This window comes from Amblyomma americanum, chromosome 1 (assembly GCF_052857255.1).
Source record: "Amblyomma americanum isolate KBUSLIRL-KWMA chromosome 1, ASM5285725v1, whole genome shotgun sequence".
NCBI lineage: Eukaryota > Metazoa > Arthropoda > Arachnida > Ixodida > Ixodidae > Amblyomma > Amblyomma americanum.
The window spans coordinates 235,848,722-235,859,745 of record NC_135497.1 but is presented as its reverse complement, the minus strand read 5'-3'; positions in this window follow the sequence as shown (position 1 = coordinate 235,859,745).

Below are 11,024 nucleotides of genomic sequence, written 5' to 3'. Positions count from 1 at the left end.
TGTCAAAAGATCCCTTTTAAGCCAATCGCGTCTCCCGATTGGGTTAGTTATTGTGCCAAGGTTAGCCCTTGTGCAGTTTTCAACGCTGGCGCTGACTGAGACCGTAACTACCTGCACAAAATCATTCGTATATAATTATTCATACTGCTACTCTGCGCATTGATGTTCTGAGCTCATTTTCACGGTTACTAATAGGCCCGCAGGCCTCTTCCAAACCAAAAAACTAACACCCCTTGAACAAGTTAGTAGGTTGGTTGGCTTGGTAGGTTTTTCGTTTTAAAAAAAAAACATATTCGTGGAACTTAGCTTAAACACACGCATAGTCGTCATCTTTATATTTTGGTGCTCGGAGCAGTTATCTGCACGCCATGTGCGCAGTGAAGAAACCAAATAGTGATAGAAACTGCAATTTTTTACTACATACCTGAATAACGCTGCGCCCGCAACACATTTAGCTCCTACTAAAAAGATAGGAAAGCGCTGAGCGACGAGGTGTAGCGGGGAAGGCCCATCGGGGTCGTATTAATTTCGCAGTTGCTTTTTGTTTACTTCTTTCTTCCTCAGCATTCATTTTATTTTCGTCCAGGAAATATTTATCTGAAAAACTCTGTGTGCCCCCCAATTCTTGGCCAATCCTCCTGTGTGGGCATGTGCCATTGTATGAGGGTAGCAAGCAAGCAAGCAAGATCCGGTACACGAAAGACTATTGCTGCGGGGTAGCGGCTAGGTATCTGGCGGTGTTGCGCTAGCTTGCTCAATTTCTCCTTCCTTTTTCCTGTGCCTGCTTGCTCCTGATCTAGGGTGATTGGGCGCGGGACGAAGGCTTAAAGTCTACTTCTTCTCTCGGAAAGGGGTTTTCCCTTGGTCGGCATCTCTTCCTCTATGCTAGCTCCCAGTTGATCTCTTTTTCTGCAGCGGTGTTTCCAACGATTCCTTCGCTTTACTGCCTTCTGATGGAGGCGCGATCCGACTGACCAACCCAGAGGCAGTACAGGCGGCTCTCAAATCCACATTGAAACACTTCATGCGCTTACTGATGTCCGGCAGTTCGGCAGGGGTGGAATTTTGTGCAGGTCACCGGACAAAGACTGCATTGAAGACCTGCTAAAGTGTACGACCTTCGCCAACCACCCGGTGAGAGCATTCATTCCGCCTCATCTGGCGTGTTCCAAGGGCTTAGTCCGAGAGGTCCACTCTCGATTGAGCTCTATGGAAACTTTCGAGAACCTCTCGCCTGCGGGAGTGATTGCTGTCCATAGATGCATCAGAATGATCGATGGAGTAAGAATTCCTACGGAGTCCGTCTTGGCCACATTTGCAGGAATATTCTGCCCGTCAGAGATAAAGGTGTGGCCATTGGTATTTCGAGTTGATGCTTTTAACTCTCGGCCCCTTCAGTGTCAAAACTGCTGGCGATTTGGCAGCCAAAGCGGAAAAGCCTTCAAACCGACCTCACGCTGCTGTGCTTGCAGGGAAGGTCATGACAGAGAGGAATGTCCCGAAGAGCAAGATAAATGTTGTTCGTGTTGTGGTGCTCGCCCTGCTGATTCGCCTGACTGTCCTGCACGAGCTCAAGAAGTTCAGGTGCTCGAGCTTATAGACCAGCGCAGATGCACGCGGAAAGAACCTTTTGCCGCAGTTAACGAGATGGCCTCGGGCTACTCTAGTGTGGCCGACAAATGCCCACCCATAATGCATGCCAGTTGGTTCCAGGCTGTCACAGCGGCAGTTGAGAAAGCTGTGGCAAATGCAATGGGTCGCATTATGGAAACCGTATTCACGTGCATTTCGCAGGTCGTAGCTACCAGGATGACCAATCTGCTGCAGGCGGCCTCCGCTCCGCTCTTGCCTTCTTTGGCTTCGACAGCTGCTCCTCTTTCTGCGGTGATCAATTGCACTCCACAGGGAAAAAACAATGTGAGCAACAAAAGACCTCTCAGGCCTCTCCTCCGAACAGCGTTATGGACGCATCCTCTATGGACGGTGTGGATATGAAGTCTCATCTCCGCGCCCAAAAACGAAGTGGGTCCCGTTTGAATATTACAGCTCCTTCTTGCCCCCAGTCCAAGACAAACAAAAGTAACACTAGTCAAAATCTTAAGTCCAGGATTCTAGAAAATGCAGTCGCGGCTGCGGCACTCCCGCCAAGATGCGGTTCTTAAGTGTACTCAAGTGTAATTGCCGATCTATATTCTCAGCTTCAACCGATTTAAACTGCCCGTGCAATCAGCTTCTACCAGACCTAATTCCATTATAGCAAACATTTTCAATTATCATCTCAAATATCACCGTCCGTTCGGGCTTGACCGGTCATCACGAGGGGGAGGGTTGTTACTACTCATCTCTACAAAGTTTTGTCACAGGGCATGCATTTCTTACCAATATGCGGAAAATGAATGTGAAATACTTGCGGTTGACCTCAGTGTCCCAGGTCAATAGCCCTTTACGGTAGCTAATGAATATTTCCCTCCTCTTGTGCATGGCACTCGGCCCCTTGACTCACTCATGTCTAGTAGCCGATCTCAGGTTTTATTACGTGGAGATTTCAACTCGCACCATGTGACATGGGGGTTTAAAACAGAGCTTTGGTTCTAGACTTCTTGATTGGGTTTCTGACAAAAACTTGATCTGCAACAATTCCTGGTCACCTGCGTTTGTTCGGAGTCAATGCCGCTCTGCCTTGGATTTAACTTTGTCCTCGCCAGGAACCTCTGTTATGTCTTGGGCGCCTGTTGACTGTGCAACAAACAATGATCATCTACCGATTAGTTTCAAGATTGCATGTAAATTAACTCATTCCGAGAGAATCAGCACACGTTAATAAATTACAGTTGCTTTAAATACACGCTAAAATCAGCTCTCCAAATCACTTCGGAGCCTTCCGCTGAGACAACTGCCGAAAGCAAGGCTACTCATCTATGTTCAGTACTGGACCATGCAAGGCAAAAGATTGAATTTTTGGTTAAGGGAATCAATGGTGTAATCGCGAACAATTGGTAGAATACTGAGTGCACGCGTGCATATAGACGCCGGAAAGCAGCTTGGAAGCAACTTCTCATCAATCAATGCCCACAAAATTAGTTGGATTATAAGTGTGTTGCACCAACATTTAAGCGCAGTCTCCCGTGCAAAGGAAGGGTATAATACAAATCATTATGATTTCCTTTTGCAATCATTAAATAAACGAGCTTTATTTAATTTAATAAGGCGCAACAAGGTGATTCCATCGGCTGTCAACATTGAATCTCTTGTTCAGACATTGCTGACATCGCAAATGCCTTAGACGACATTGCGTGTGGCCTAGAGCTTCGCTTTACATCTCTGCATTCTGCAGCTATATTCACATGCACCTCAAGTGATTTCACTCAGGTGTCTATGCCTGACCTGTGGCAAATTGTCCTGCGCTTATCCCCGGCGGCTCCTGGCCCCAATAAGGTCAGTTCACCTTTGATCAAAATTTTGTTCAGTGATTCTCCTGAAGGCTGTTGGCTCCTGTTGGCTCTAGTTAATCATTCCATGAAAGGTCCTCGGATACCTCACCAGTGGCGTCTTGCTGAAATAGTTTGATTGCCTAAAAAGCAAGGGGACGGCTTCACGTTAGACAACATACGCCCTATTTCATTAACATCGAACCTAGTGAAATTGGTGGAACGGGTCCTTCTCAGCCGTGTCATGTCATTCATTTCGAAAAATGCTGTCTTGAATGCGTGTCAAATTGGTTTAGGGCCAGGCTGTTCAATTTGGTGTGCTCATACTGACCTTGAGAGTCGTATTAAATTAGCTCGCAATAGAAAACAGTTTGCTGTGCTTGCAACTTTGGATGTCAGTTATGCATACGACAGCGCTGAGCACTCGACTCTGTTACTCAGATTACAGGAACTCAACTTCTCAAGCTATTTTGTAGCATGGAGTTCTGCTTTTTTGGAAAGTAGCGAAATTTATTGCTGCCAAAATGCTGTTTCCCCAAAGAAATTTCAACAGAGAAGACGTGTACCGCAATGATCAGTTCTCCCACCTGTTCTTTCTAACAATTTTCTAAGCTCAATTCCATGCATTCAAAATGTGTAAGCTTATGTGTACGCCGACGATATTGCCTTTTTTGCGTCCGCAGGTAACGTTCACATTCTTTATCGTATCCAGCAAAATTACCTCAATGTTCTTGACAACTGGTTAGGAAGAATACATATGTCCCTCAAGAAATGCGCATTATTAGTATTTCCGGTTTCTGTTCCTGTAAATATCTGCCTGGTCTATAGAAATAACATAATTAATCAAGTTCAGATGGTGAAGTATCATGGGAGTAATATACGATACTACTCTATCCTGGCGGCCAGACATTGAGCAAGTTTCTGCAAAAGTAGTTCGGGCTATTGGCACCCTGCGCAGGCTTTGTAGATCTAGGTCAGGCATGAGAAGGCATGCATTTTTGATTATGTATAAACTTTACGTCACCCCAATTTTGGGGTTCGGATTTGTTTTATTCTCAGGAGCTCCAGCATATAAACTTCGCTCTCTTGTGCTCTTAGAGCGTGAGGCGTTGCTCCTCTTTCTGGGGCTTCCAAAATATGTCGCCAATGCTGCTCTGCACCTTGAGGCGCGAATCCCATCGTTATCAGCTAGGTTTCCCCTATTAACTGTTCAAACATATTTTAAATTGTGCGACTCACCACTTCACGCCTCCAATATAAAATTTCTTAGTCAACCTTCAGCCTTTTTTAGTGCCGCCTGGTCTCGTTTACATACTCCGCAGATATGTTTCGTGCAGTCCCTCCTTGATCCCATAATCATTCATTTCACAGATTCCGTCAAAAATATAACAACTTATCTTCTGTCCAGATTGAATTCGATGACATTTTCCCATGGAATGCAAAGCTGCAGCCCTTTCCTCTTCTTCAGCGTTTGTTGCAGGACCACCTAACGTCCTTTCCCTCTCATGTTCCTATTGCTACCGATGCCTCGCAGGATCGCGAAAAGGAAGGTGTGGGAATTTTTTCGCCTTCACTGGGTTGGCCTTTTTCTCTCCGTCTTCCTGATTTCACTCCAATTTATCTGGCTAATTATTAGCAGTAATATTCGCCTTACGAAAATTAGAAACCATCTTTTCCCAGGTAAAGGTTATGTCAGACTCTGTCCATTTCTTCTTCATTATCCCCACCCACTGAGTCTCGGGCATTACGCCTCTTTAAGTTCCTGGTCCCGGTCCATCTAAATTTGGTAAGGTTGCTTTGGGTGCCGGGTCACATGGGCTTTCACTTATATGAGGTTGCAAATTCCTTAGCAGGGCCCTCTCTGCGGCCCAATTATTGCTGCCCTACCAGCCTGGCAATATACAGCTGCGGTGAGGTTTCGCAGCTACACAATGTTTCAGGAATTTGCTGCCTCAGCTCTTACGTCATCTGCCGAATATCAGCATCTTCTGCATTCTTGGAGCAGCAAAGACTGGCACTCGCGCAGACTAGAGATCTCTTTCACGCCTTTGCGTTGCCGGGTTTCCCTTCTAAATTTCTACCGTCACAGATCTGGCCTACGATCACAGATCTGCACAGATCTGACAGTACGACATTAAAACTTTACAGGCATTGTGCACTATTATGCCCATTAAGCCATTGTCTCGTCTTCGATCTCCAAATTAACAGGACCCCTGTCCTTGCGTCTTCCAATCTATCAGTCTACATCCTATTACTACTTCTTTTGCCATCAAAACGTTCCAGTATCTAGCAATTAACTGCCTGTGTCTTGCCCACTCTGCCGCGGTGGGCATGTACCAGCATTGTTTGAGGCCTGCCTGCCTGCCTGCCTGCCTGCCTGCCTGCCTGCCTGACCGCCCGCCCGCCCGCCCGCTTGCCTGCCCGCCCGCCTGCCCGCCTGCCCGCCTACCAACCTACCAACCTACCCACCTTCCTACCAACCTACCTACCTACCTACCTACCTACCTACCTACCTACCTACCTACCTACCTACCTACCTACCTACCTACCTACCTACCTACCTACCTACCTACCTACCTACCTACCTACCTACCTACCTACCAACAAACGCAGCCCCGGAAGCTGACGCGGCATTCCACGCCGGGGTGGTATAGCGTCTCCACCCATCTGCTGCTGCATGCAGCCGTCGATCAGTGCAGCGCCATGACGACGCCGTACGCCTGGGCTCACCAACGTCGCAGGGAGTGGCGTCGCGCAGCCAGACACGGACACACAGGGCTGCGAGCATTTGTTCAGGACCATCGCGGTGCTGGGCGTCTTCATTCCAGCATGCGTGAACGTCCCCGTCAGCATCACAGCCGAAGTGGAATGCCATGCAAGAAGGCAACTTCTAAATCTACGCGTATTGGGCAATACGGTGGGCATAAATATCAGTGGCGTGGTCTTGAGGTAAGTCTCCAAAGCCGGTTCGTCCACTCTGAAAGCTCTGTGTCACAGCATACGACTCTAGATTCATACATGCAGCTCCAAGTTCAAGCGACGTCTGTATGCACAAAACCGACAACGACCACTTCACTGCGGTGGCACTGGAGATTCCGAGCCACAAACCGATTTCAAGGCGACGCGGACTGGCCTCCGCCGTTGTGCTGCTGCCACGGCAACAGCTCTATTCTCTACCGCGGCACCCCTCGAGCGACCTCATATAAGCGCCCCGACGACGATTTCAACAAAAGCAAGGACCAGAGCAGAATTTTTTTTTTGCGGCGACTGCGTGTGACGGCAGAACTTTCAGCCTATAAATGTCACAAGAAACAGTTGCCTTGTGGTGTGAGTGTGTTATGTGCGTGTGTGTACGCGATTGTGGTGCTGAAGGTACTGATATTGACAGCATATTATTCTTTTTTCTTGTGTTGTATGTGACTGGGAGCAGACAGTAAGATGCGGCATCAGCAACAGACGATGACAAGTCACACATCTGGAAGGAGCAAGGTCAGGCGGAGCAGAGGGATAAGGAGGCACATAGTTACAGAAGTTGGGATGGTTTACTGAAGACACACATCAACAAGGGGTGTCAGGATGAACCTGGGCCCAGGAACCTAAACATGGGGCGCCATTCATTATGAGCGGACCTCACGCAATGCCTTCTCCTCCCATCTTCCTAGATGTGGGCCCCACGTGAGCGGTATTGAGCGCCTCGGCGGACGAGGTAACGGGGATGTCTGAACTGAGCAGCGTTTTTTTTAGCCTTAGGAGCGATGTGGCAACGTTCTCTACCAACAGGTTTAAGTGTAAAGTTTTGTGAAGAGAGGAAAGCAGAGAGAGTGGAGGGAGGTAGGGACAAGCAGCAGCAGCAGCAGCAGCAGCAGCAGCAGCAGCAGCAGCAGCAGCAGCAGCAGCAGGAGCAGCAGCAGCAAAAGCAGCAGCAAAAGCAGCAGCAGCAGCAGCAGCAGCAAAAGCAGCAGCAAAAGCAGCAGCAAAAGCAGCAGCAAAAGCAGCAGCAGCAGCAGCAGCAGCAGCAGCAGAGCAGCAGCAGCAGCAGAGCAGCAGCAGCAGCAGCAGCAGCAACAGCAGAGCAGCAGCAGCAGCAGAGCAGCAGCAGCAGCAGCAGCAGCAGAGCAGCAGCAGCAGCAGCAGCAGCAGCAGCAGAGCAGCAGCAGCAGCAGAGCAGCAGCAGCAGAGCAGCAGCAGCAGCAGAGCAGCAGCAGCAGCACAGCAGCAGCAGCAGCAGCAGCAGCAGCAGCAGCAGAGCAGCAGCAGCAGCAGCAGCAGCAGCAGAGCAGCAGCAGCAGCAGCAGCAGCAGCAGCAGAGCAGCAGCAGCAGCAGAGCAGCAGCAGCAGCAGCAGCAGAGCAGCAGCAGCAGCAGCAGCAGAGCAGCAGCAGCAGCAGAGCAGCAGCAGCAGCAGAGCAGCAGCAGCAGCAGCAGCAGCAGCAGCAGAGCAGCAGCAGCAGCAGCAGAGCAACAGCAGCAGCAGCAGAGCAGCAGCAGCAGCAGCAGAGCAGCAGCAGCAGCAGCAGCAGCAGAGCAGCAGCAGCAGCAGCAGAGCAGCAGCAGCAGCAGCAGAGCAGCAGCAGCAGCAGCAGAGCAGCAGCAGAGCAGCAGAGCAGCAGCAGCAGCAGCAGCAGCAGCAGCAGCAGCAGCAGCAGCAGAGCAGCAGCAGCAGCAGAGCAGCAGCAGAGCAGCAGCAGAGCAGCAGCAGCAGCAGCAGCAGCAGCAGCAGCAGCAGCAGAGCAGAGCAGAGCAGCAGCAGCAGCAGCAGCAGCAGCAGAGCAGCAGCAGAGCAGCAGCAGAGCAGCAGCAGAGCAGCAGCAGAGCAGCAGCAGCAGCAGCAGCAGCAGCAGCAGCAGCAGAGCAGCAGCAGCAGAGCAGCAGCAGCAGAGCAGCAGCAGCAGAGCAGCAGCAGCAGAGCAGCAGCAGCAGAGCAGCAGCAGCAGAGCGGCAGCAGCAGAGCGGCAGCAGCAGAGCAGCAGCAGCAGAGCAGCAGCAGCAGAGCAGCAGCAGCAGAGCAGCAGCAGCAGAGCAGCAGCAGCAGCAGAGCAGCAGCAGCAGCAGAGCAGCAGCAGCAGCAGAGCAGCAGCAGCAGCAGAGCAGCAGCAGCAGCAGAGCAGCAGCAGCAGCAGAGCAGCAGCAGCAGCAGAGCAGCAGCAGCAGAGCAGCAGCAGCAGCAGAGCAGCAGCAGCAGCAGAGCAGCAGCAGCAGCAGAGCAGCAGCAGCAGCAGAGCAGCAGCAGCAGAGCAGCAGCAGCAGAGCAGCAGCAGCAGAGCAGCAGCAGCAGAGCAGCAGCAGCAGAGCAGCAGCAGCAGAGCAGCAGCAGCAGAGCAGCAGCAGCAGAGCAGCAGCAGCAGAGCAGCAGCAGCAGAGCAGCAGCAGCAGAGCAGCAGCAGCAGAGCAGCAGCAGCAGAGCAGCAGCAGCAGAGCAGCAGCAGCAGAGCAGCAGCAGCAGAGCAGCAGCAGCAGAGCAGCAGCAGCAGAGCAGCAGCAGCAGCAGCAGCAGCAGCAGCAGCAGCAGCAGCAGCAGCAGCAGCAGCAGCAGCAGCAGCAGCAGCAGCAGCAGCAGCAGCAGCAGCAGCAGCAGCAGCAGCAGCAGCAGCAGCAGCAGCAGCAGCAGCAGCAGCAGCAGCAGCAGCAGCAGCAGCAGCAGCAGCAGCAGCAGCAGCAGCAGCAGCAGCAGCAGCAGCAGCAGCAGCAGCAGCAGCAGCAGCAGCAGCAGCAGCAGCAGCAGCAGCAGCAGCAGCAGCAGCAGCAGCAGCAGCAGCAGCAGCAGCAGCAGCAGCAGCAGCAGCAGCAGCAGCAGCAGCAGCAGCAGCAGCAGCAGCAGCAGCAGCAGCAGCAGCAGCAGCAGCAGCAGCAGCAGCAGCAGCAGCAGCAGCAGCAGCAGCAGCAGCAGCAGCAGCAGCAGCAGCAGCAGCAGCAGCAGCAGCAGCAGCAGCAGCAGCAGCAGCAGCAGCAGCAGCAGCAGCAGCAGCAGCAGCAGCAGCAGCAGCAGCAGCAGCAGCAGCAGCAGCAGCAGCAGCAGCAGCAGCAGCAGCAGCAGCAGCAGCAGCAGCAGCAGCAGCAGCAGCAGCAGCAGCAGCAGCAGCAGCAGCAGCAGCAGCAGCAGCAGCAGCAGCAGCAGCAGCAGCAGCAGCAGCAGCAGCAGCAGCAGCAGCAGCAGCAGCAGCAGCAGCAGCAGCAGCAGCAGCAGCAGCAGCAGCAGCAGCAGCAGCAGCAGCAGCAGCAGCAGCAGCAGCAGCAGCAGCAGCAGCAGCAGCAGCAGCAGCAGCAGCAGCAGCAGCAGCAGCAGCAGCAGCAGCAGCAGCAGCAGCAGCAGCAGCAGCAGCAGCAGCAGCAGCAGCAGCAGCAGCAGCAGCAGCAGCAGCAGCAGCAGCAGCAGCAGCAGCAGCAGCAGCAGCAGCAGCAGCAGCAGCAGCAGCAGCAGCAGCAGCAGCAGCAGCAGCAGCAGCAGCAGCAGCAGCAGCAGCAGCAGCAGCAGCAGCAGCAGCAGCAGCAGCAGCAGCAGCAGCAGCAGCAGCAGCAGCAGCAGCAGCAGCAGCAGCAGCAAGCAGCAAGAAGCAGTTGCAAGCAGCAGCAGCAAGCAGGCAACAGCAAGCAGGCAGCAGCAAGCAGCCAACAGCAAGGAGGCAGCAGCAAGCAGGCAGCGGCAAGCAGGCACAGCAAGCAGGCAGCAGCATGCAGGCCGCAGCAAGCAGCAGCAGCAAGCAAGCAGTAGCAAGCAAGCAGCAGCAAGCAGGCAGCAGCAAGCAGGCAGCAGGCAGCAGCAAAACTCTCCCAAGCGTGGCGGGAGCCGGCACGGGCTGTCAGGATGAACCTGCAACCAACCCAAAGATGCGGCGCCGGTGACTGTGAGCGCCTTCGCTCATTAATTACCTTGATTCCTTCTCAACCGCGTCTTCGCGGTTTTGTAAACACTTTACTTTGTAACATAACTGCAAACTTTACCTTCTTTCTCTTTTTCTTTTCTTTTGTTCTTACTTTAACTTCTATGTGTTCTTTTGAGAGATTTTTGTACAGTATTTGTGCTGTGTTTCATTAAAAATTAAAAAACAAAGAAACATTGCCCTATCGGTTCGACCACGGCTTTTTGCTCCTCTCTCACACAAGGCCTCTCTCCCTCTCTCTCTCGTGGCCTACCGCAGCCCTTCCCCTCTTGGTGCCCTCTGAGCGGCAGCGGAGGAGTCTAGGAAGAGGAACCCGCGTCGTCGCGTGGGCAGCCCTCCTTCCCCTTCGAGTCTCCGATGGCCGCGGGGTCCGTGGTCGGATCGAGTGTTTGGGGTTTCCTACTTGGGAGAGCGATGACAGACGGAGAGGAAATGACAACCCCTGCTGCTCAGGTGACACCCGCCCAGCTCGTGCTCACTGCCTCCGCCACGGCTGCGGCCTGGTGCCTGCGCGCGACCGAGGAAACCCTTTGTATGTACAACTGGGAGTGCCCAATAAACGGTGCCCCGATCAACGTGCGCACTATTTCTCGGTGTGTTGTTCTTCGTGGCCACAGCTGTGGTTCTAGCTAGTGAAGTGGTGTTGGCCCTGAGTAAACGCTCCCAGCCGTGCTGCAAACCCCGCATTAGCAACGTCCATTAATATACGAATGTCGGCG